The 24,402-nt window shown below is 45.5% G+C and overlaps 1 protein-coding gene across 2 annotated transcripts in view; it reads left to right on the forward strand.

Annotated features, from left to right (window-relative positions):
* Positions 1–10,645: 10,645 nt before the first annotated feature.
* MPP7 (MAGUK p55 scaffold protein 7) overlaps positions 10,646–24,402 on the forward strand; it is a 267,458-nt gene continuing 253,701 nt past the window's right edge. The window contains exons 1-2 of one of the 2 annotated variants that reach the window (XM_060095513.1): positions 10,646–10,817; positions 12,062–12,110. The gene's annotated coding sequence lies outside the window, so the exon portion shown is untranslated. The remainder of the gene's footprint in view (positions 10,818–12,061; positions 12,111–24,402) is intronic. The other variant, XM_060095514.1, reaches the window with a different exon arrangement.

The raw sequence follows: 24,402 nt of genomic DNA on the forward strand, positions 1-24,402 counted from the left end.
AAAACTACAAACAGAACTACCATATGACCCAGCAATCCCACTACTGGGCATATACCCTGAGAAAACCATAATTCAAAAAGAGACATGTACCAAAATGTTCATAGCAGCCCTATTTACAATAGCCCGGAGATGGAAACAACCTAAGTGTCCATCATCGGATGAATGGATGAAGAAGATGTGGTACATATATACAATGGAATATTACTCAGCCATAAAAAGAAATGAAATTGAGCTATTTGTAATGAGGTGGATAGACCTAGAGTCTGTCATACAGAGTGAAGTAAGTCAGAAAGAGAAAGACAAATACTGTATGCTGACACATATATATGGAATTTAAGAAAAAAAATGTCATGAAGAACATAGGGGTAAGACAGGAATAAAGACACAGACCTACTAGAGAATGGACTTGAGGATATGGGGAGGGGGAAGGGTAAGCTGTGACAAAGTGAAAGAGCGGCATGGACATATATACACTACCAAACGTAAGGTAGATAGCTAGTGGGAAGCAGCCACATAGCACAGGGAGATCAGCTCGGTGCTTTGTGACCGCCTGGAGGGGTGGGATAGGGAGGGTGGGAGGGAGACGCAAAAGGGAGGGGATATGGGAACATATGTATATGTATAACTGATTTAATTTGTTATAAAGCAAAACAAACAAACAAACAAACACACACACAATGTCTACTGATGGTGTTTATTTGGATTTGGGCAGGTGAAACACCGTTCTGTGTCCCAGCGCACAGAGATGGAGGACTGTGTATCTGAGAGCACTTTTGGGAGAGCAATCCTATGGCTTTTCATCAGAGAATCCCAACCTGGTCTGGTGAGCCATTCGATATTTTTATGTAGGGAAGGAGGAACCAGGAATCCAGGGAGACCTCGTGGTCTGTGAGGTCCCCTGCACAGTGCTTTGATGTGTTTTCCCACTTAAAGATCATCACACCTCAGCACCACAACTGCTGTTACCCCATTGTTACGGTTAAAGGCATTGCAATTACAGGATCAGTGCAAGAGTTGCGTTCTTTACTTCAATCCAAGGTAAACAAAATAACGATTACCTGTGACAGATGGAATGCCCACTCTGTTTGGAGAATCATATACAAGGAGGCATGAAAGTGAGCTCAAGCTTGCCAAGCTCTAAATAAATGACACTTGCTCGTAACAGACAGTGGCACCCCGAGTGACAGCATAGGGTCACGTAGCTTGGGCAGCACACAGGCAACCGTGGTTACGTCATAGGTATCACACGTTTGTAGTTTTATTATTCTTGGCAGGTGGCAGTGAAATGTCTTGTTCTACCAAAAGCAGCATATTACAGCAAATTTCCAGCAAACGGAAGTGAAGTATCTTGAAGAGTGGTGTCTTTTCCTAATTTCTGCCAAGGCGCCAACCACGTGGCCTGGCAGAGGCTGGGGGCCGGCAGCCCTTCAGTTGTTGACCCTCCCAGGCCTCTCCTAGGGGGTCTCCATTGCACTGGTGTCCCTGCCTCTACATCAATGTGGCAAAACTTCCATGGTTTCCATCACCGTGAACCTTTGTAGACGTTCCTTAAAATAGTTTTTTAAAAAGTTAAGGAATTGTATTTAGAAGTCAGGAGAGTTGGCGTGAGTACTTGGGGGCTAAACCAATTTTTTTTAGAAATCAGTTTTTATGAATCTTGATTTCATAAAATTTAGTAATCAACAGAAGAGCTTTTCTAGCATGTAAAATGGCAAATGCAAATGACAAGGATGCTCCTTTGTCCTTTGTTTTGGGACATCTGGCCTTGAAGTTTTAGGATATTGACTTTATCAGCTAAGCCTCTTCTTAACTTACAGCATATTACTCAGTATTTACAGAAAGGGACCTGCCTGGGTCACGCTTCCCCTTTTATGAACTGGTCGCCTGGACACAGGCATGGGGACAGCAGCCGTGATTCTAGCACCAAAACCTAGGCAGGGTGAAGACAGCCAGGTGCAGGTAATGGGCTTTTCTCTTTGGGGACTGAAATGTGGGACTGAGGGACACAGTGCCTGAGGGAGGACAGAGCTGAGTCGCGCTGAATGCAGTGCCACAGTTGAGAGAGGCTGCTGCGGACCTGACTTCTTCTTCTTCCGAACCTTGGGTGTCCAGATCTCCCACTGAGCTCTTGAGCTCCTTCAGTATCCTTCGTATATACATATATACACGTACACATACATATATATAATCTCTTAAAAGTCAACTTAATTTTTAAAGCAGTTTTACCTTTATTGAAAAATGACAAAGATAGTACAGAGAGTTCTCATATACCACACACCTAGTTTTCCCTTTTAGGAACATAGCACATTTATCACAATTAATGAACCAATATTGATACATGTGATTAACCAAAGCCCATACTTTATTCAGATTTCCTTAGTTTTACATGGTGTTCCTTCTGTCTTCCAGGATCCCATCTAAGCTACCATATTACCTTTACTTGTTATGTCTCCTTGACCTGCTCTTGGCTGTGACGGGCTCAGACTTGTCTTGTTGTTGATGACCTTGACAGTTTTGAGTAGTACTGGTTAACTGTTTTGTAGGATGCTCCTCTGTTAGGGTTTGTCTTCTGTTTTTCCCATGCTTAGACTGGGGTTTGGGGTTCTGGGTTCTGGGAAGGAAGACCACACACACTGTCAACATGACTTGCATTCACTCTTGACATTGGCCTTGATCACCTGCCTGAGGTGGTATCAGTCAGGTCTGTAATCTCAAATTTATTATTATTTAGTGTGTCTCTCTCTATCTTTTTTGCTTACATGGTTTCTTTTTTTTTAACCTTAGAATTTAAACTCAGATCTCAGAGACTTATCTATTAAATTCCTTTGTTTCCTGCTCATTTACCAGGGAGAGGGAATTTGGGGATAAAGGTGTAGTCATGAGAAAACTACATGAGTTAAGAAAATAGAGGCAACGAAACAAGAGTGCCGTCTCCTAAAGCGCCGTCTTTGTTGGCAGTGCACCGTCTGTGTGTGCACACCCTCAGATTGTTTCTTCTGCCGCAGCACTAAGGTTTTCCATTCTGCGATGGCTCCTCCTTACACGTTTCTTAATCTTCTGTGTACAAGAAGGAGTCACTCAGTTTCCAAGTGGCTTGATGAGGAAGCTTCTCATTTCCAGGGCCGCACTAGTTAATGAAGGATGGTGGATCGTAGGCTCTGGGGAACATAAGTAGAACAAGAGTGATTTTGCTTGTGACTCTCTCCCTTGTGAGCTCAACAAGGTAAGTACAAAGATGACTATTAATTAAAAGTTCTGAGTAACTCATTTCACTCTCTCTATTTTTTCTAAACTTTTCTATCAATGTCTTTCTTTCTCAATGTAAAACACTTAATCCAATCATAAGCATTACAAAGTGAAGGTATTCTTTGTTCCTTGGGGCTGTTCTTGCACAATGAGTGTGGCTAAATAGAGATAGGACTCATTTGGGGTATGTTATCATTGTTCTCACTTTATAATCATGGTGAAAAGAGTTTTGGTCTTTCTCAAAAATGCCAAATGGAATTAAAAAATTTTTGTCCTATCTTCACCTCAAATGCCATGGATTGAAGAGTGTTTTTTTTCTTTTTTATAAAGTTATTTATTTATTTATTTATATTTGGCTGTGTTGGGTCTTCGTTGCTGCACGCGGGCTTTCTCTAGTGGTCAGCGGGGGCTGCTCTTCGTTGCGGTGCACAGGCTTCTCGTTGCAGTGGCTTCTCTTGTCGCGGAGCACAGGCTCTAGGCGCGCGGGCTTAGTTGCTCCACAGCATGTGGGATCTTCCTGGATCAGGGCTTGAACCCATGTTCCCTGCATTGACAGGTGGATTCTTAACCACTGCGCCCACCAGAGAAGTCCCTGAAGAGTGTTTCAAAACTACTCCAAACTCCTTCAAATTAACAGCTTTCCAAACTTGAGAGGATGGAGGCATATTTGATTTAGTACGAGGAACTTAAATGTGTGTGTGTGTGTGTGTGTCCGCGTGTGTGTGTGTGACCATCAGATAGGCATGTCTTACAGGCACACCTGAGACCACACACAGGCTGAGGCTCCTCAGGTGAGCACATTGGCATTTAAGCAATTATCAGTCTCTTTAATGTGTCTCATTAGCCCAGAGGTCCTTAACTGTCTTACTGTAACACACTTGGTGACAACTGTGCTGAGGCCCACATACAGCCTTGTGTTCATGGGATCATTGGTAGTCAAGGTTCATTCACCCACATATTATGCTGTCATTCCTCACCCCTCTTCCTAAGAGTTATTAGCTTTCAGTTCACACCTAGAAGTCCTTGAGGAAAAAGTCAATTGCCAACTGCATCAGAATCCAATCTTGAAACGTTGCCAGACAGACCACAGTCACTGCTAGTCGTTTAGATGAGTGCTTCTTGCTCAGGTACAACTGGTGGATTGAAACCCTCCCATCTTAAAATGAGTTCCAGATTAATTCATTTAGCAAACGTTCACTGGGCACTGACCCTGTGCCAGACTTGGTGAATAAGTCAGGCAAAGTCCCTGTCACATGGGGACAGTTCCTTTCCTTTCACTCATAAGCAACATCAAGCTGGTGCTCTGAGCTCAGAGGAAAACTTTCCCCCCAAATTTATAGACCTAGAATCTTGACGAAGGGCCTACCGGATTAGTGCAGGATACAGCAGAGTTTCTCCACCTCCCAAACATACCTGCAGGTACTCTCCCCTCACCAACAGGGTCACTGCTGGAATGAGTTAGTCAAGTATGCGTATTTGGGGAGAGAACAGCAGGCAAGATCGGATCAGTATCTCAGGGCTTCTGTAACTTTCAAAAGCCCTTCAGGTAATTTTAATACTCTTCACTGGCTCTTCTTCTGGAGCAAGCAGACATGAGTATCTGCAGATGCTTGTGTTTATGGTGTTTTGTGTGTTATATAATTGTAGTTGCAGGATTTGGGCTGACCGGTAATGGCACAATGGTGGCAGTGAGTGTGTGGGGCTTGGTGCAGTGAAAGGAGATGCAGACATGAAAACAGAACCTGGGGACCTAGGAGCTAGTGACCTGATCTGGGAAGAATTGGTCATTGATAATAAAGCCCAGCAGTCAAACACCATCAGAGACAAACCTGAAGTCTCGCTTAGTTGGGCTTCTGATCTTGTAACAGGGGAGCCCGGAGAGGACCTCCCCAGACAAAGGAAGAGCGGAGTTATTGCAGGGGGTGTGTGGGGGGGTGGAGTTTAGGTCAGATTTAAGTGAAACTGTGTTGTGATGGACTCAAAACAGAGCAAGCCTGTCAGTCTTATTTTATTAACATTTAGTAATATTTTTGCTGACATTAAGTATGTGCTGAAAGGTGGATTCAGAGTCCTATTTCCTTGGTAACCATAAAGTTAATATAAACATGGAATGCTGTTTCCCCAGATTTCTTATCCGAAGGTCTGCACCTGAGGAAATCAAGGCTGCATCCTTGTGTCAAAGGGACACACAGGCTCCCATCATCCAGGAAGGAGTGACTCTTCCATTCTCACTGATACTCAAACAGCTGAGTTTCTGACAGCCTGTGATTTTAGAGAACAAGTTTGCTTCGCTCTATGTCCTTGGTGTTAAGAAAGCAGTTTTTGGAGACTCACACTAGTATGACAAGATGCAGCTGTAAAATTTTCACTGAGGCACCAAGAGACGATAGATGTAAAATTCTAAAAGTTGCCAGAGCCAGAAGCAAATCTCAAAGGAAATATCTTAGCCCTTTGAGGACTCTTCAAAATCCCTCACTCAAAATCGGATAACAGGGCAGAGGTCGAGTTTAGGGAAGAATCTATGAAGGTTTTTTTCGAGGGAAGCGATGCTGAGTCCCACAGAACCACTTGTCCAAGCTCTTCCTGTTTATCTCACAAGAGAGGGGGCGTCAAAAGTACCACGAGGGCAACTTGAGTTGTGTCCTCCGGTCTTCGGAATGCCTGACTTTCACCCGACGTCCCCAGAGTGGAGAGGCTGAAGGTAGCAGCTTGAGGCAGCGGTTCAGAGAGAGGGCCGGCAGGGGAGGAGGAGGGCCCGTGTGCTCTGGGAGCAGCTGCACGCCCACCACTGTTGCCAGCAAAGCATGTATGAGCGTGTCCTGTGGACCAGAGGAGGGAGCTGCGCTGCACATGCTGGAATCAGAATGCCTGGAGAGGGCTTCTCCAGTGGGAGCACCTATGGAAGGGGGCTTCAGGGACCAGAAACTGAGGGAGTGGCAGCCAGAGAAGACTGCACTGTCTGAGTCATGAGAGGCACAGTCGGATGTTTCCAGTTCAGGTCAATGAAGCTCGAAGTGTTGATCAAATTATTGGCATTTGTATTAAAATTTCTGAATTAAAACTGTATCTTGTGGCTTAAACTGATCAAAGGATTTTTAATATGAACAGCCATCAGCACAGTGATGAAACCATCCAGGTTTTCATCTGGGCAAAGTGTCGCCCCTCCGCGGGCACGCTGAAGGGAGAGTGCTGGGCAAAGTGCCGCCTTCCGCTTCCCTCCAGCCCTAAGGTCCTGCTTGCCCTACACGCTGGTCTCAGCAGAGCCGGGAGCAAGGTCACCAACTTGGCAAGTGCTTTTGCCCTTTGAATGCACTGAGGTCAAGACGGATCCTCCAGACAGGGGGAGTTGGAATCAGTAGAAGGCTAAAGGCAACTTGAAACTGGAAGAGACAAGGGTCCTTGGTGCCGGGAAGCCACCTGGAGTAGGGAGGTATCAAAAAAACTGGCAATCACCACTGAGGACACTGGCCTTGGCCTGGGGGCCTCTATGTCAGTGTGAAAGGACGGGGGAAGACTGTCACTGAGTAGAGAATGGAGTCTCATTGACTGGGGGACATGATGAAGGCCTCTCTGGTCATCTGCCCAGTGCCTGTACACCTGGACGTCTCTGCCCATCAACAGGGAAGGTGCTTAGCAGCCATGCCAGTGACCTCCATCCTCCCCACAGCATAGGTGATGGGGGGGAGGGGGAGACCAAGCTGGGCCAGTTATATCTTCTCTCCATAGAACTTGGGATTGGGTCAGGGGAGTTGATTCAGTCGTGTGTGTATTTGTGTGCATGTGTGTGTGTGTGTGTGTCTGGGGTAGCTTTACTCTTACTTATGGACACAGGAGCCTGGAAAGCTGTTTTCTGGAGAAGAATAGAGCAGAAGTGTAGAGAGAGGCAGGTCTGAAGACAGAGAAAACTTCAGCTGAGTTTCTCATGGGTTTTCAGTCTCTGGCTCCCAGCCTTCCTGAAGACGGGCTTACTTTTGCTTATATTGGCTTTGGCCAAAAAGTTCATTCGGGCTTACCCACAATATCACCCGAACGAACTTTTTGGCCAGACCAATCTTTGGCTTCTATAACTCACCCCTCTATCTTTATAACTAATTTTTGAACTCTATTATTAGGGTAGAGGAATTACTTTTCAGTGGCTTTGAAGCACTGTGTCAGAGATTGCAAAGACTGCATTTTTTAATTTCTTAGTTGCTGTATCTTCTGACGCACCATCAGCCAGATGTCCTGAGATTCTATGACATTTCCCAGCCTTTCCTCTGATTGGCAGGGGCTGGCTCTCTTCCCTTATGGATATCTGCTAATTGTAACTTCAACTGAGAAAGAGCGCACCAACAAGCACTGGGAAAGGCTGGAACCAGCAGCACAGATCTCTACCCCAGGGGCTTTAGCGCTGTCCTAATTCTAGTCAAAGAGGATTAACACTCTTAACCCATTGCTATCCAAAAAAAGAATGTCATAGTGAAAAGTGGGTATCTACTAATTTTAGTGACTTTTGTTGAAGAAATGAAGGAGATGATGATGTGAAACAGCAATCAGCTTATTAATTCTCGTACTTTGTCAGCCCCCAGGCCTTCGGAACGTTGTCACTCACTGGGTTTTTGTTTCCACCTCCTGGGTCCACCCGTGCAAGGCAAGCTTGGGATGTGCGGAGAGTTGATTTTTTTTGTGCCATGGTCTCTAAGGCTTCGCGTCAGAGTCCCTTCCTCCTGCCTGCTGCCCAGTGTTCATCTGCTGTTGCCCCTGGATCTGGAACCTTGTCCCCGGTCACTGGGATGACTCCTGATTTAGCGATTCCTCCTCCCCTTCAGGACTGTGTCCCCATAGCTCCCTTGAGTTCTCCCATCACCTGTGCGGAGCTAGTTTGCCTATAGCTCCACCCGGGTCTGTGTCTCACACCCAGCCTGTCCTTGGCAAATAGTATGCTCTTCATAGATCTATGCTTGATAGACTGACTTAGTCAGTGAGTGCCCATTTAAAAAGTTAATGATTTTATTGCAATATTAGCAACTTAGGAGAAAGAAATCTCCTTTGCCCCTTTCTGGAAAAAACGGCCCACCTGGGGAAGTGGAGAGAAGGCCTACACTTCACTGATGCTTGAAGTACTGATCAACACATCAGGAATCCATGCGATAGAATTCAGACTTCTCGCCATTGCCTGCCAGGCCCCACGGTCCTCTCTGCCCCGTCGGGGACCACCCTCCCACACCAGCCTAGCCACCTGGCCCTCTCTCTGTTCCTCTAACTCGTCACCTTTCTTCCTCCTTCAGGGCCTTCGTCCTGCTGTTTCCTCTACCGGGAATGTCATAGCCTTGCAGTTTTGTAGAGCTGTGGTTTCTCACTTAGGTGGCACCTCAAATCTTAGCATTTCTTCTAGAGCATTTCTCCTTAGAGTGTTCCTCTCTCTTTTCCCAATTTAAAGTCACTCCCCATCTCTCAGGTCACTGTTTCCTTCTTTTCCCTGATCCCTTTCTGTTACTATCTGTTCACTGGTTCATTATCTGTCTTCTCCAACTGATAAATAGCTTCCAGTCTGTCTTGTTCAAGACTATACTTAGTAGAGTGCCTAGTTCATGGCAGGAACTAGTAGTACTTGGTAATTAATATTGATTACATGTTTGGTGAGTAAGTGAATAAAAGAATAATCTTTGATATAAATTACTTAATCTCAAAGAAAGAATGTTAGTGACAGAGTCTTAGGCGTTATTGTGGAATAAACTTTACCAGGAGTGCTAAGCACTTCTCATCCCTCCCTCCTCCGCACCCCCTTCTTCTTCTTTTAAACATAACTAGATCTCAACACTAAGTTTCTTTCTCAGAATACTCTGGGACACATATTTTCAGACTATCGTTTAGAATTCCATTTCTTACAAGGGTTCTATAAAAAAGTGTTTGTTAGGTAATGAGGTTACTCTGTCCTCCAAAGAGCTTTACCTTATTCTCCAGAAATGAGAGAAAAAAAGATTTGTCTCCTTCTTTGTATTAGGTTTCTTGTCCTTACATCACTTCAAGTTCATGTTTACCTTAACATTCCTTTCCTTCCTTACGTTTGACTTTTGTCGATCTCCATTTTTTCTCAACACTATAAAATTTATGGAGCTGTTGGGTGAAGTGCTTCACTTCAAATAGCCTATTTCAGAACCTCGTGGGAATGACAAAAAGAACAAATAGAAGAGGAAAGCAGCTAGAGAGGGTTAAGCGAGTGTGGTCCCCAGGTGAGATATACTTCGCCCCCTTTCTAGACTGGCTGGCGTGGTCTGAGAGCTCAGATGACTCTAGGTCTTCATCTCCACTCCCTCCTCCTCCCTCTGCTTCAATCTTCAAAACCTAAGTCTCATCTCCGAGGGCTGTCACTTTCCTTTGTTTCTTAAAATTCCCTCCATTAGCTGAATTTTCTAGTTTATCTTCTAAATTTCTTTCTGTAGTCTACTCTTTTGGTTAAAGCTTTATTGTGTATTTTGTATTCTCACTTCTTGCTATGAATCTGCTTACTGGGCAGTTCATTGTACACTATATGTGGGGTAAATAGTAGTTATATGGAAAGAGTATTTATAAAGTTCTTTAAGACAGCTCAGTCATATTTATAAAGTTCTTTAAGACAGCTGAAGGGGGCTGATACCAGAATGTACTTTTTTGATGGCCCTCAGGTGTTGCGTTTATTACTGTATTTTCTTCTGTTGTGGAAGTTCCCACGGATATCCTCAAAGTTTGCCTTTACCATTCTGTGTACCTTATTCATTTCCTATTAAACATTTTTTTCCTAATTATACAAGTAATACACGTTCAATATGGAACACGGAAAGGTAAAAAAAACAAAACAAAACAGCATAATCTCGCTAGGGGTGAAAACATTGCACACCTTCTTTTTGCATATGCCAATTTCCCTGTGAATCTTAGGTAGCATTTTAAAAAACACCCAAGAGGTCGCTCTAAATCTAAGCGATGTTAAGGATTAGCTGCTATTCAACAAGTTCATACGGAAATCAAAGACTCTTGGAATAAGGAAGCTCGCTTCTAGCAAAGGAACCTGGGCATCCGGGGTTCCCTTAAGGAAGGCAGTTAGCTAGTCCACGAAACAGCTGGTTCTGCAGCCACTCGGGGGCGGAGCGGGCGGAGGCGGAGCTTCGATGATTGGGGTAGGGGGAGAGGAGCTACAGGGCTGCCCCCAATCAGGGCTCTGCTTTGTTTTCACGTACTGACCAATGAGGGAGCGCTGCTGGCGAGCCTGTCTTCAAATCGGAGACGTGCACCCCTATCGCAGCCAATCAGCAGGCGCCTCTTACACAGCGTCCACCGCGTTCTCGCCCCGCGGGCGGAGCGGCCCCGCCCCGCCCCTCCCCTCCGGCCGCGGCCCCGCCCCGCCGCGGGGCTGCGGGGCTGCGGGGCTGGAGTGGGGGCCGGGCTCCCGGGCTCGTGTGTCCTGTGTCCTGCGCCCTGCGCCCGCCGTGGCGGTGCCGAGCCCGCAGGCTGCTGATTGTCCTTCGCGGCGGCTGCGGTCGCAGCCTCCTTGCCTCGGCCGGGGCTGCCTGCGCCGGACCGAGCGCGCCTCCCGCGGCCACGGCCGCCCGGAGCAGGTAAGGGGCGCCGGGGCTGCAGCGCCAGTCCAAGCCCGGGCGCGGGGCGGGCTCCCTGGCTCTCCCTCAGCCGCGGCCGGCAGGTCCGCGTCTCTCGGAGCCTCCCGCCCGCCTCGGGGCGCCTCCGCCGGGAGCGCGCGGTCGCTGCACCTGGCGGGGCGCGGGGGCGGGGAGCCCTGCAGGTGGAGGGGAGACGCGGAGTTGAGTCAGTCCGGCTCGCGGCGCGGGGGACCTGCTGATAAGGAGCAATAAGCCGAGTGGCTTTTTTTTTTTTTTTTTTTAAAGCGGGAAAGGTGTCTGTACTTAGGTGGTGTGAGTTACAGCCTTCGTGGACACGGGCGCTTTGCAGTGCGTTTAGACAGTAACATGATTTACTTATTACTTATTATTTTAAAATTCGAAACAGCCTTTAACGTGAACTTATTGGGGTTTTTTTCTTCCGTGACAAGTAGACCCAGCAGTGTGACTCACCTTTGCCTGGGCTGCAATGCGGGCTGTGCGGTGGGGACGAGGGGAGGAACGTGGATGGCGATGCCGAGCTAGTGTGCAAGAGTCTGGGGGTGGCACCTTGTCTCTCCTCGTGGGTGGGTGTAGACTTGAGATTCGTTTTCTTTTTCTTATTTTTTAAACATTAGCGTTCGAATTAAAAAAAGCCTTTCTAAGCACAGCCTCCGGGCTTTAGGTTTTAGGGATGCACCTGCTACCCACGCAGTAATACTTTGCAGACAAGTCCTAGGCAGTTAACTACAGTGATGTGATTTACTTGTAATGAAGCACCTTGAATTGCTGTTACCTTTTCTTTGACTTGCATAATAGCTTTTTCTCATTCCTCATTTGTTCACAAGTGAAATGAAGGTCACGAGTTTTAGCGGAAATGGCACGGTGAGGACTCTTGGAGCAGGGCCTCCCTTCCAGGTGCACTGCATTTGGGTCTTTTAATTGAGAAGCTCACTGCACTGCATCAATATTGGTATCCTCTTACTCTCCAGAAGCAGGTAGTGCACCTCACGCCCATTTTGCAGGTGTGTAAACTCAGAGCCCTAGAGATGAAGGGAATTCTGCCCCAGGTCTGTAGACTCCTGCTATTTTATACCTGTTATGGGTTTAATGCACGATCCAGTAAGGTTCCCACCGTCAAGCAAGCTTCTGCATACCGATTTGATTCCCATGTACACCAGTCAGAGGTGGAGATGGTTATTTCCAAGTAAAATATTCTTAGGCTTTTTTTTTTTTTCCCCTCCTAGGTTGCTAAGATAGTTTGAATTTCACCAGAAAGGTGATTTTTTCACACAGGTAAGAAAACCTAGCGGTGCTCTGTGAAAAGTCTCTATTTTAAGTTTTGGGAGGTTTTCCATGTTAGAAAATCTTATCTTCTTTGTTTGCATCTCTGGCTTAGCATTGGACTTGAGTACTGCTTTCTGAATTGAACTAGTTAATATTCATAAGGTAAGTAAAACTGAAGCGTAACACATTTTGGTTATGATTTTGTTTCAGAAAGTTTTTACTATAAATTTAGAAGTGTCGAACATGTAAAAATCATCTCTTCCTTGATGAGAGTAACTCAAGGGAGTTTGGGGGTTAACGGCAAGTGGGGTTAGATGGGTAGTTGAGATGGTCCCCTTGAATGATGTGAAGGCTTGGGGAACCTAGGGAGTATTAGGTTATGTTAAATTTAGTAGTCCCCAGGACTATAGAAATGTCTTATTTATTACTGAATGGAGCTGTTTAGTCATGAAGCAACATCTTGTTTTCATGGCAGGTGTTCTGCTGGGTGGAACACGTACATTTTGACATAACTTATCTGTCATGTAAGGCATCCCTTACATAGGGCTTTTCCGTTCGGCTCTGATTCTGTTTACTCACTTTTTGTTTTTGCATTAATGTCTTTACTTAATTTTTACTCCTCTGGTCAAATTAAAATTTCTAGCACCCAAGCAGAACATTCCATAAAGAAACCTTTATCATCTGCTAATTTGTACAGAAAGTGAGATCTCTTCTGATGAGCACCTGTTGCAGTGTGGAAAGTTGGAAAGAGTTTAGGCTGCTTGTAGGGTATTTACCTGAATTCTTAGCTAGGGCCTGTAGCCCCCATGTGATTTTCAGGGTTTCTACCCTTCAAAAAAGATTTAATTAGGACATTACACAGCTTCCACTAGATGGTGCACTGGGTGCTGTTTACTGGAGATTTCAATCAGATGTTTTTTGTTTTTATTAAAAGCATTTCACTGACAAAGATACAAATGTGCTGCACCTGTCATCACTGACATTCAAACAGAATTGCAATCAGGGATTTAAGTCAGGTTTATTAAATGAGATTATTTGCAAGGACACGGCAGCTTAATTTAAAGTGAGGAAAGTTGTTAGTAATTTTAGAAACAGCAGCTAAAAAACTCTCTGGTTCTTGCTGTGCTCAGGAACCTAGAACAGAGTGTGCATTTATTGGTCCTTATTTATGTACCCTTGAACTGGTTTGTGTTTGATGGTTTGTGTTTTGTTGAAATCTTACGTGAACTCTGATGAGCTGTTTGAGCGTGCTTTATGCTTTGCCTTCCTAGATTACTGATTCTTTGAACCAAGAGGTAGGATAAAGTGGCTATATATAGTAAGATTATTTGATATCTGCTATGAACGAATACTTAAGTTAAACATCTTTTTTTCCAGGCACATAAAACAGTTTTTATTCCTTGAATGCTCACTTTGTAAATCTTTCTATTCTTTTGGGAAAGCACAGTTGTCAGCTTCACTTAGGAAAGAGCGGGGAGCTTTCTTTCTCCCTTGGGTGGCGGGAGCTTGCTTGTTACTGGCCTGGTTACTGGTTAAATTGCTTGTCACTGACGGTTACAGAAAGGAAATGAGAAAACACAGCCGCGGCTTTGGTAAAATGCCGTGCCGTTTTAGGGTTAGAAATGGCAGGGTTAGTGCAGAGTAAGGACTAGTTAGGGTGACTGCATTTTGTGAGATGTTTTGCGGAAAACACTGGACTTTTAAAAAGCAGCGCAAGCACTCAGGTGAGAAGGTCTGTAGGCGGTTGGTGTGTGTCTGTATGATCCAGTTCCGCTGAGCTTTGTGTGGGCAGGAGAGCCTTGGTAGTTTGCTTCTTGGAACCAGCTCTGGTCCTCAGGGGAGTTGATGGTGGTTTGGGAGGGGAAAATAAGTAGGTGCTGCTCCTTCCTGGAAGGAAGCTCCTGGTGGGGCTGCCCGCCCTTGGGGGAGCGTGGCCGGGCGGTGGGCTGTGTAAGCAGCCTGGCGGATGGAAACGCTGCCTGCGTGTGGGCTTCTCAGAGTCAGGGAGCACTGAGTCAGCTTTACAGACGCCCCGTGGTCCAGCCTCTGGCTGCTTAATGCTGCCGGCTTCAAATTTATGTAAAATAAGTAGAATCCTGAACCTGGTAAAATGAATGACTTGTGTTTGCAAGTGAATGGCTTAAGAGAGTTACTGGGCATGTGTTAGGTTCTCGAATTATGGTAGGTGCTTGAACCTACTTACCTCTGATACTCGGTCTTCCATTCCCTTTGGAAAAAGGCGTTATTAGAAATAGGAAACCTTGAATACGCATGGAGCTGGGGTGTTCATATTGGGCAGTTGATTTGGGGACAAAAGAAGGCACTGGTCTAAATACTACTTTGAGAAGAGAAGGGTCAGGTAGGGTGCCCTAGAGGGCTGGTCCAGCTAAGGGGCAGGGAAAACTTTAGCACTTATTGCTGTAGTCTGTACAGTAAAAGCCTCTGATTAGCTTTACTCGTGATTAAAAACTTGCTCTTTGCAAGACAGTGCCTCTTTATGTATACTTACAGCAATTTGAATCATGAGAATCAAACATTTCTGAGGGTAAACTTCTTTTTTTGGCGCTTGGAAGTTTGTGGAAATGAGATTGTAAAAGTTTGGAGTGGAGCTAGGGATGAAAAGGATTGTGGAGCCGTGGACCAAGATTTGCCAAGCTTCTGTAGCTGACATTCAAAATATTTTTTTTTCCTCTTCCTAATATGGCTTGGGATTTAAATTGTGAAGATTCTGTTTGGACCTCTGTGCTCCCTTTCATGTTTGGAATGTAGCTCAGTTCCCAGTAAGGCCCATCAGAGTTGACTATTTTTTAGACGGTCTAATCAGGGTACAGAGTCCAGGGGGGAGGAGATGCCGTGCTTTGGGTAACGAGGAAATGAATTAATATTATTTAGATCTTTTTAAAATAGGGTCACAATTTCGCATTTTGGAATTTTCAAAATGGTAGTCATTTCACCTTTAACATACATACAGCTGAGTATGAAAACTTTAGGCTGAGGTTCTCAAACTTTATCATTCCTCAGAATCACCTGGAGGGCTTGTTAAAACTCAGGTGGCTGGTTCACTCCCACAGTTTCTGATTCCTCAGGTCTGGGGATGGGCCCTGAGAATATGCATTGCTAATAAGTTCCAGGGTGACGCTTGGCGATGCTTCTGGTCCGGGGAAGACCACTGACAAGATTCCAGGGGGGAATATAAACGTGGTGGTTAAGAACCCAGGCTTTGAATCCCTGCTCCGCCCGTTATTCCTTCTTTGACATCAGGCAACTTTCTTACCTCTGGTTTTTCATTTCTAAAGTGGAAATAATGTACTAGTATGTTGTTGGGAGTATTATGTGACCTCAAATGTGTATAAAAACTCATAGGACATTGCCTGGAGGGTTGCAAGCATGCAATCAATGCTGGCTTTTAATCATAAAAGTCAACTGGACATGGCCTGGAGGGTTGCAAGCGTGCAGTCAATGCCGGCTTTTAATCATAAGAGTCAACTAGTGAATGAAATACCTAGAATCCTGAACCTTGTGAAGTTGAGGTATGTCCCTTAAGGACAGAAACTTTCATCTTTATCCCCATCTCCCTGCCGTGTGCTATGGGAAGGATACATGAGTACTCAGCTTCTATTTAATGAATGAAGGGAAAGTCTGTGGATCCTAACAATTTTCCAGAAACATTTTTAGAGACATAGAACATTTACATCGCTGGTGTCTTTTTCCCCCTCGAAAAAGCTTGAACTCTTTGGTCAAAATATATTGGACGCTAGCTGTAATCACTGTAGTCCGTACTTTATAGAACAGGAATCTTAAAGGGGGTTCCTTGGGGTTCAGTTACCAGGCAGCACCTGGATGTTCTTCAGAACATCTGCAGTCTCCCCTGGAGAACGGTGACCGAGCTGGATGCCCTGGGTGCATTTCCTGGAGATCTTTCCGAAGCTTGCCGGATGCCTGGTTCACTTTCTTCCCACGGGTCTCTGAGAGCTTTCTTCTCTCTGGCGATCCCCTGGATAGTAGCCCCTCCCTTCCCATCACTTCCTGTCACAGTCACCCATTTTATTTCCATTGTAGCAGTTATCACACGCTTAACCATAGCTTTATCTGTTTCCTCTTTATTGTTTCCTTCACTGGAATGTCAACCCTGAGGGCAGGGACCTGATCTTCCTTACTGTGTCCCCAGCACGGGCGCAGTGCCTGGTGAACAGGGACCTGCCGGTTCAGTGAAGGGGCGTGTGAGATGGGGACCCCTCTCCCAGATCAGGTGTGCAGACCTGAGTTAGTGGTCCTCTGTCACTAATGGTCCTTACAGAGCCTCTCGTGTTATTTTACTGCGTTTCCCCCTTTTCTCCTCACAGCACCCTCTCTCAGGCATAGATGTAATTTCCTTGAGTCCTGCCGGGTTATTAGCTGGGCTGGCTGGGCTCGGTTACACTCCCAACATTCTTGCTGGCACTTGATACTTTCTGACCTTATAATTTTTTTCTAACCTGATGCCACAGATGGAGCGTCTGGGCACATATGTTACTGTTCTTATTTGCAATTCTCTGATTACTAGTGCAGTTAAGTATCTTATCAGATGCTTATTAAGTGTGTGAGTTTCCCTTTCTGTGAACTGGCACTGACATATTTATCTGTATTTAATTTTCTTGCAGGGGGAGCAATCTGTGGTATTTTAAGGGCTAGCTTGTCTTTTGGGTGTTCCATGAAGATGATGATTTCATCTTTACATAATGGCCATTTGTCACTTCCTTCCAGTTCTTGCTCTCTGTGTGTTCTTGCCTCACTGTGTTTGTCTAGACTTGCGCTGATGTGTTGAAGATTAGCAGAGATAGTGGCCGCTTGATCACTTTAATACCCTAAAGGGAATTCATTCTTAGTTTTGCCTTTAATTGGGAGATTTCATTTCTTAAAATTGTATTTGATTTCATTTTTTAAAAATTCGTTGTGACTTCACTGTCGTTTGAAAAGCTGGAGAAGTAAAAGCAGAGAACTCTCTTCCTGATCTCCGTAAGGAAACTGACCTAGATGGTATTTAGCTCTTAACCCTGAGAAGTTACAGTTGTCTGTTCTGAGGTTTTTAAATTAAATATTTGAATTATTTTCATCAGGCTTTTCCAAAGTAAGTTGTATGTGATGACCCTGGTTAGTTGAAAGCCATCGTGGGTTTGGAAAAACAAAGCAGAAGTCATTATGCATCTTATACTGTGAATTTTAAAAACTTTATTCCAGTGTAAGATATACCTAGAAAAATGCGTACACCGTATACCTAGAAATATATAATGCATCTGTCCTAAGTGTGCGGCTCACTGAATTTTCACAGAGCAAACACACTTGTGTAAGCAGCATTCAGGTGAAGAAACAGAACATTGCAGGACCCCAGAGGCCATCCTCCTACTCATTTTCCTGATCCTGACTTGTAACTGGGGAGTAGTTTGGGTTCCCTGTCACCCGGCTCCTGCTGGGCTCCCATCTTTGTTCGAAGGAGAAATCAAAGTCACGTCTGAGAGCTTTGAAGAAGCACGACCTCGACTCCAGTTCTCACAGCTGTTGTTTTCTAACCTTTGGTCACAGTACCACTTCATACTCTTAAAAATTATTAAGAATGTTTTGTCTGTGTGGGTTGTATCTGTTAATATTTACTGGGTTAGAACTTCAAACAGGAAATTTTATTTAAAAATTCATTAAAAAATAATAACCCCATTATATGTTAACATAAATAACTTCTTTATGAAAAATAACTTTATTAAAATAATTGAGAAGTGTGACATCGTTTTACATTTTTGCAGCTCCTTTTAACGTCTGGCTTAGTAAAGACAGCTGCATTTTCATATCTGTTTCTGTATTCAGTCTGTTGTGATTTATTGTTTGGCTGAACTATATGAAGATAATCCCACCTTATACAGACCTGCAGTTGGAAAAGAGAGGACTACTTTCGTATTCTTTTTAGGTAATCTTTCTTTGATCCTACACTAAAACTCTGTAAGTGGTAGTTCCTTAAAGTTGGGTTGCAGAGTAGAAGCTGAACCCCAATCAATAAAGTTTTCTCGCTCTGTTACATTTAAATCTATCGGTCTTTCTTGTACTTTGAATCTTTTTACCCATACATGATTGAGGAAATGTTCATTCATGGAATTACATAAATCTGCCAAATATTGGCATGTGTTATGATACCATTTGAAAAAAACAACAGCAGCCATTTGTAGGATCACCAGTGAGCCCATCAGAAGAATCTGTGAGTACGGAGAAAGCTTTCATGAAAGTTCCTGGCGGCAGGTATAATTTTTCCAAAAACTGAATTTCTGCTTGAAAGCTTGAATTTTATTATTGGCAACAAACATTTCAGGTGTTTTCCTTGAAGCGTCTGGCTCACTGGGTTCTGTTTTGAGAAAATGTTTACCAGATGCCCAGCTTTGTCTTCCAGTTATTTATATAAGAATACTACTCTATGGGGAATAAAAAAAGCTGCTAGTTCAGCTTACACATAGAGCAACTGGCACAATTTCTTTTCCTCGAGATGACCGTCATTCTGCAGGGGACAGCTCAGGTTCTTATGTGCACTTCCTATTTTGTCACACAGAATATTAAAAAGACATGCATTCAGGGGTCAGGATTTCACCCAGTTGTTAGTTTTCACCGTTTCTTCAAGGATATTCTTAGGTGAAATGGTGCTTTTTTCCCCCTGAGTTCCTCTTGGTGAGGACTGCAGTGTTGACCTGCACAGTTGGTGCCCCTGCCCTGCTTGGTGCTAAGGTGCCAGCGATTTTACATGCCCTGGCTTGAGTATCATCAGTGCAAATGTCAGTGTAGTGAAAAGCACAACCTCTCAGCGTTGTTACACAAATAGTTTTTATGTCCTGAAAGGTTCTTGAGAAGTCCCAGGATTTCCTGGACCCTGAGAGCAAAGAGCTGGCACCTGGCATCTCCTCCAGTGCAGCCGAGGCCCGGCCCCTCGTTCTGATGTCTCCCTGACGGTGCTGAACCAGACCCAGCTTCTTTGCCTACTTACTCCTGAAGCGATCTTCTTAGAAGCAGGGCCTTGCCACTTCTTGGCTCAGCTCGGCTATACTTTTCCCAGTGAACGAAAATTTAGTAACACTAGGAAAGCAAGTATTTCTGAGATCAGCAACTCTAGACGTATACGAAGCTGTGCATTTTGCTGTCTTAACGCAGTAAACACACCCACAAACGTGCCATTACTTGGTTGATTTTTCTCATCTTTTTAGATGGAGATGATCACAAAGAGACCTGGAAGAAATGTCCTGTGCGTGTATCAAAAAATATTTGCTTGGTAACATCATAATTAAGAATTAGAACAGGTAGTAACCTGTTGTGATGCTCTCAGTTTAATGTGTGGTTTAACCTGTTCTTCTGTACTTTTATTTCCTGTAAATGCTAATCTGATCTTGATTTGGTTCCGTTTCTGTTTTTTTTTTGCCAAAATTGCTTCACAGGTGGTTGAGTGTACTGGTAGCTGGATTCGGGCAGTGTTGGTTGTCTCTGTGATGTTCACGGTGATTGCTAATCATGGCCTAGATCCATTATTTTAGTAAAAGGGGTTTGCAAAACCGTGATATTTACATTCTGTCTTCCTTTTTAATTTATTAGGATATTTTAATAAAGGGAAAGTATATTATTTGAGATGTAGTTAGTAGAGAAAAGGCAGCTTAAATGTTCGATTAGAAAAAATTAGTTTTCAAGTATGCTCAGGATGAAGAAATTGGTCTGTCATTTTTCTTTGGAACACCAAGCTAAATTGCACTGGTTTGTAGAAGTAAGTAAATCCAAAGGAAACTATTAACAGAAAAGTCCTTTTGTTGTATTCTTAAAGTAGCTTAACTCATTTGAAATAAACTATAATAGTAGACACATCTTGGTGCTGTTAAAGGAACTGGAATTTTTTTGAGTTAAACCAAGATTTTTCTTGCCTCTAGAATAATGTACTTATTGCATGTAATTATCCTTTTACGTATCTTACATCGTGTTCTGAGAGCAGACTTGAAAGTGTATAAGGCATCCTGCCTTGAAGGTGCTGCTGGTGCGGTAAAATAGGTGAAAAGTTGACCGCTTATATACAGTTGTCACTGGCATTCTGTGGGTTACAGTATTTCCCCCTTAAAAACTTATAATGCTGAGAAATGGATGATAGAAGATAAAGTTTTCTTTGGAAAAACCAAAGCAGTAGGTAAAACTGATTATCTGAGGAGCAAGTTAAATGGAACTAGAGTATCTGTTGGATTCGGGTGAGAGAAAAAGGAGAGGCAGATGCCTCCAGTCCTGACCTGCAGGCTTTCACCCAGATTCCTGCGGGTGCCGACTGTGGCTTGGAACAGGTCCTTCTCCTTCAGGTCAGGCTGGTTCTTAGCTGCTCTTTCCTCCCTGCATTCCTTCTCATCATTTGAGTGATTGCTGAATGCACGCTACTTAGTACCTAGATGACAAAAGGTTATATAAATATTTGTACGTTTGTGAAACCTCCCCGGGCACTGATTCACACCCATGATCAGCAGTGGGATGTTCTTCATTCACTGGTTCGTCCTCTCGTGTGTGTTTCAGATTGGTATCCTCAGCAAAGTGCTTTATTGCATTACTGAGGCGCATAGTTTCGGGACTAAGATTTGTCAACTTGTTTTCAGTGCAGTGTCTTACACTTTGTAGACGACAACCAAAGTGATTTTGATTTGGCTTCTGGTGTCCTCCGTGTTTCTGATCTCCAGAGGACTCCAGAACTGGGTGATTAAATATACTCTTTTGCATTTGGACCCTAAGATATCCCTCAGGGACAGACTGTGACTGGTAAGGCGGGACTGCTTATCAGAATAGACAGTTTCCTGTCTGAGAATAGTTGTGGACTTAATAAAAGCTTTGGAATGCTTTAGCAGACTGGGACAGGCTTGGAGTTTACAAATAATCTCTGCCATTTGTCAGTCCCTTGCTGTAAGCCAGGCAGTGCTGAGCTAGCTCTCCTTAGATATTTATGCCTAATTCTTACAGCAGCCCTTTAAGTTATTGTCATTTTTATTTTGCAAATGGGAAAAAACCAAGTCACGGAGAAGTTAAATAATTTGCCCTGAGTCTCATGACTGGGAAGTGGTAAAAGCTTGGATTCAAACCCGCGTCACCTGTTGTTCTAAACAGCAGAGACCAGATAGTGTGAGAGTATCATGTGATCTGAACTCGTACCGGCATTTTTCTCTCCTTTATACATCTTCACTCTTTCTTTCTCTGGCTCCTCATCTTAATCTGGACAAGCACAAGTCTACACTTTCCACCAAAGTGCACCCCTCGGTGACAGAAGTTTGCCGGGGAGAAGTCTGAGGGCTCTTCAAAGAGTAGCCCACCACAAGCATAAAATTGTTCTGAAGTTTATGTTGGATCTGATAGGTTAAACGTCACTTGCCACCCTGTAAAATGGACATTCCGGGAAGATGTGTCATTTTTATGCCCACCCTTCATCCTCCACAAGAGACCTCCGTTTGAGAGCAAGTCTGTGGGACCTTGTGGAGATGCCCTGGCCAGATGTGGGCTCTGGGTAATTCTCTCTGTTGGCGTGGTGAGGTCGGGAGGGCCCCGACGCGGTGCGGGGGGACACTGGTGAGGGGGCGACTGGGGGGGCAGCCGCGGCAGGGCTGGGCTGGATGCGGATTCGGGCGGAGACTGAGTGAGCCGAGGGCCGGGTGGGGCGCTTAGTTCTCCTGCTTCTCAGGTGGTGTCATCTCGTCTCTGTCCCTGCTGCTGGCTCTTCTTCTTGCTCCTGTCCCTCAGTTGTGGGAGCGGCTTCAGTCCTCGATCTGTCTTCAGACCCTGCCCCCGTACGCGCACACGCACACACATACACCCGCGCGCACACGCACGCGCACACACACACAGCGTGGCTTTGCCCATCGTCTGGGTTCCGGCCGTGCTTTCTGTGTGAGCGACTCCAAACTGCCGGGGTTCCAGCGAACTCGGGTCCACTGAGCCCACCGGAGCCTCGTTTGCGGGAGTCGGTTTGGAGCTGCTTCGTGGCATCCCCTGGATGTTTGAATGTCTCAGAGTTAGCGTTGATTTCAGCTGCTCTTCCCTCTGAAACCGACTGTGACATTTTCAGGCCGTCTACACATGGGCAGGAAGAGAGCATTTGCATGTCCACTGTGGGTTCCCCTCAGATCCCTGTTTAATCAGCCAAGGGGGCAGAACTCACTGGAAGGTTGAGCCGAGGCAGCACGAGCTGGAATTCCTTTCTGTGGCCTGTGGTTCCCAGTGAAGCGTGCGTCTGCCCGCGACAACGTCAGGGCTTACGTCGCATTTCCAGCAGATCTGCGGGGACAATCGAGTACTTCCTTTTACGAGAATGTGCATAAACACTGGGTTCTACGATTTTTTAAACTAAACGTAGCTTCTTCAAGGCCAGAAGCCTCCTCCTCGGGAGGCTGCCGGGCTGATGTTCTGGATGGTGAATATACCTCCAGCCTCCTGTGTCCTGGAGAGTCTGTTTCTCCAACTCGCTTCCTAGTTTAGTTGATATTTATTGTCCTGGTCACTGAAAACCTTAAGGCCATATACATAATGGTTAAGGATCTTAATGGTTAAGGATGTAGACTGTAAAACAGAAACATTTTTTTGTAGACCACTTGGTTGAGGTGTGACTGACACACAGAAAGCCGAACGTGCTGGATGTCTGCAAGTTAATGAGTGTACGTTTGGAGAGAAGTGCACATCTGAGGAATCGTTGGTGCACTCTGTGTCATGACCTATCCAGCACCTCCAAAAACTTCTTCCTGCCCTCTGTATTATTATTTTGTGGTGAGAATATTGACAAAGATCTGCCCTCTGAGCAGATTAAGAATACCTCGTGGTGCTGTATCTGTAGGCGCTGTGCTGTGCAAAGCTCTGGGACTTTCATCTCGTACAACTGAAACTCTGTACGCTTTGTCTCACGCCTCCCGCGTCGCCCTGCCCCCAGCCCCTGGAGCCCCCGCCCCACTCTTTGCCCTGTGAGTCTGCCTATTTAGATTGATCACAGAAGCAGTGCCATGGAGCATCTCTGCCTGTGACTGGCCTGTTTCACGTACCACAAGATCCTCCAGGTTCATCCACATCGTCGTGGCCAGATTTCCTTCTTCTTTAAGGCTGAATAATATTCTAAACATCTTTGGATTCGAATTCCAGCGCTGCTCGTTGCTGGTCTTATGAGCGAAGGCACATTATTTACTTGAAGCCTCCGTTTTCTTACCTGAAGCCGGCTGGCGGCAGCGCCTGCCTCAAGCGAGGGTGGCGAAAGCCCTTGGTGTTGCGTCTGGCACCAGTCGAAGGTCCACAGGCGGCAGTTGCTCTTCCTTGTGAATCAGCGGCGTGGGCGGAGACCCTGCAGGGCCGGTTCCCCGTCTCTGCCCTCTGTCAGCGAGCAGATGCCTCACGTCTTCCTTCCCGGTGCTGCCGCCGCCGCCTCGGAGGGCTCATCCGCCTGGTGTCCCGTGCGGGCGGCTGTGACGGCTCGCCCTGCCCTTCACGGTCTCCCCACGTTCCGAGCTGCGGCGCCCGCACGGTCTGCCGTCCATCCTTTGGCTCTCCCACACTGGGACTTTCAAAGCCTGTCGTATTTAGGCCCACGTGGTATTCTTTCTTACCCGCCCCCTACTCTGGTCACACGTAGGACCGTGTCCCGGGACGTGCACCGTCCTCTGTGCTGTCTGTGCTGACATCCTGGATTTGCTGCAAGTGCCCCCCGTCTGTCACGGACAATCGTGACCTTGCTGCGTGCAGGGCTCCCTGGTCGGAGGTGCTCAGGCCTCGGGCCTCAGCCCCTGTCTTGGCTGGACCCTGGCCTGCCTTTAGAGGTCCAGAGTCTAAGAAGCCTCATTACTCTGTTGCTGTTGTTAATCTAGGGGCCAGAGCACTAGACACCCCACCTGTCTCCTTTATGCCTAAACCCTGTTAAAAGGAATTTCGCTCCCGGAGATGTGAGCTGCAGCGTCACTGTATTGCCTCTTTATGTCTTAGTCTTCCTAAAACTCAAAAGTGTTGAGTGGGTGCACAGTAGTGTTTCCTTTTGATGTATTTTTGTTCTCTTAGTTTAAGGGACCTTGGCAGTGGCTAAACTGAATCTCTTGTTGGTTAAAAAAAAAAAAAAGTGGGGGGAATTGTAAGATGCACGAGTTCATCTGTTCCTTGTTGTCTGGAATCCCTGCTGACCTGGACGCAGCCGTGCCAGCCACTGTTGTGTTCTGGGCGCAGTGGGGAAGCCGGGGCTCCCGGGCCTTTGTCCATTCAGGTGGCCTGACCTGCACCACATCCTACGTCATGATAGTCTTACGGGATCGTTTTGCTACGGGTA

The sequence above is a fragment of the Mesoplodon densirostris genome, chromosome 4 (assembly GCF_025265405.1).
Source record: "Mesoplodon densirostris isolate mMesDen1 chromosome 4, mMesDen1 primary haplotype, whole genome shotgun sequence".
Taxonomy (NCBI): Eukaryota; Metazoa; Chordata; class Mammalia; order Artiodactyla; family Ziphiidae; genus Mesoplodon; species Mesoplodon densirostris.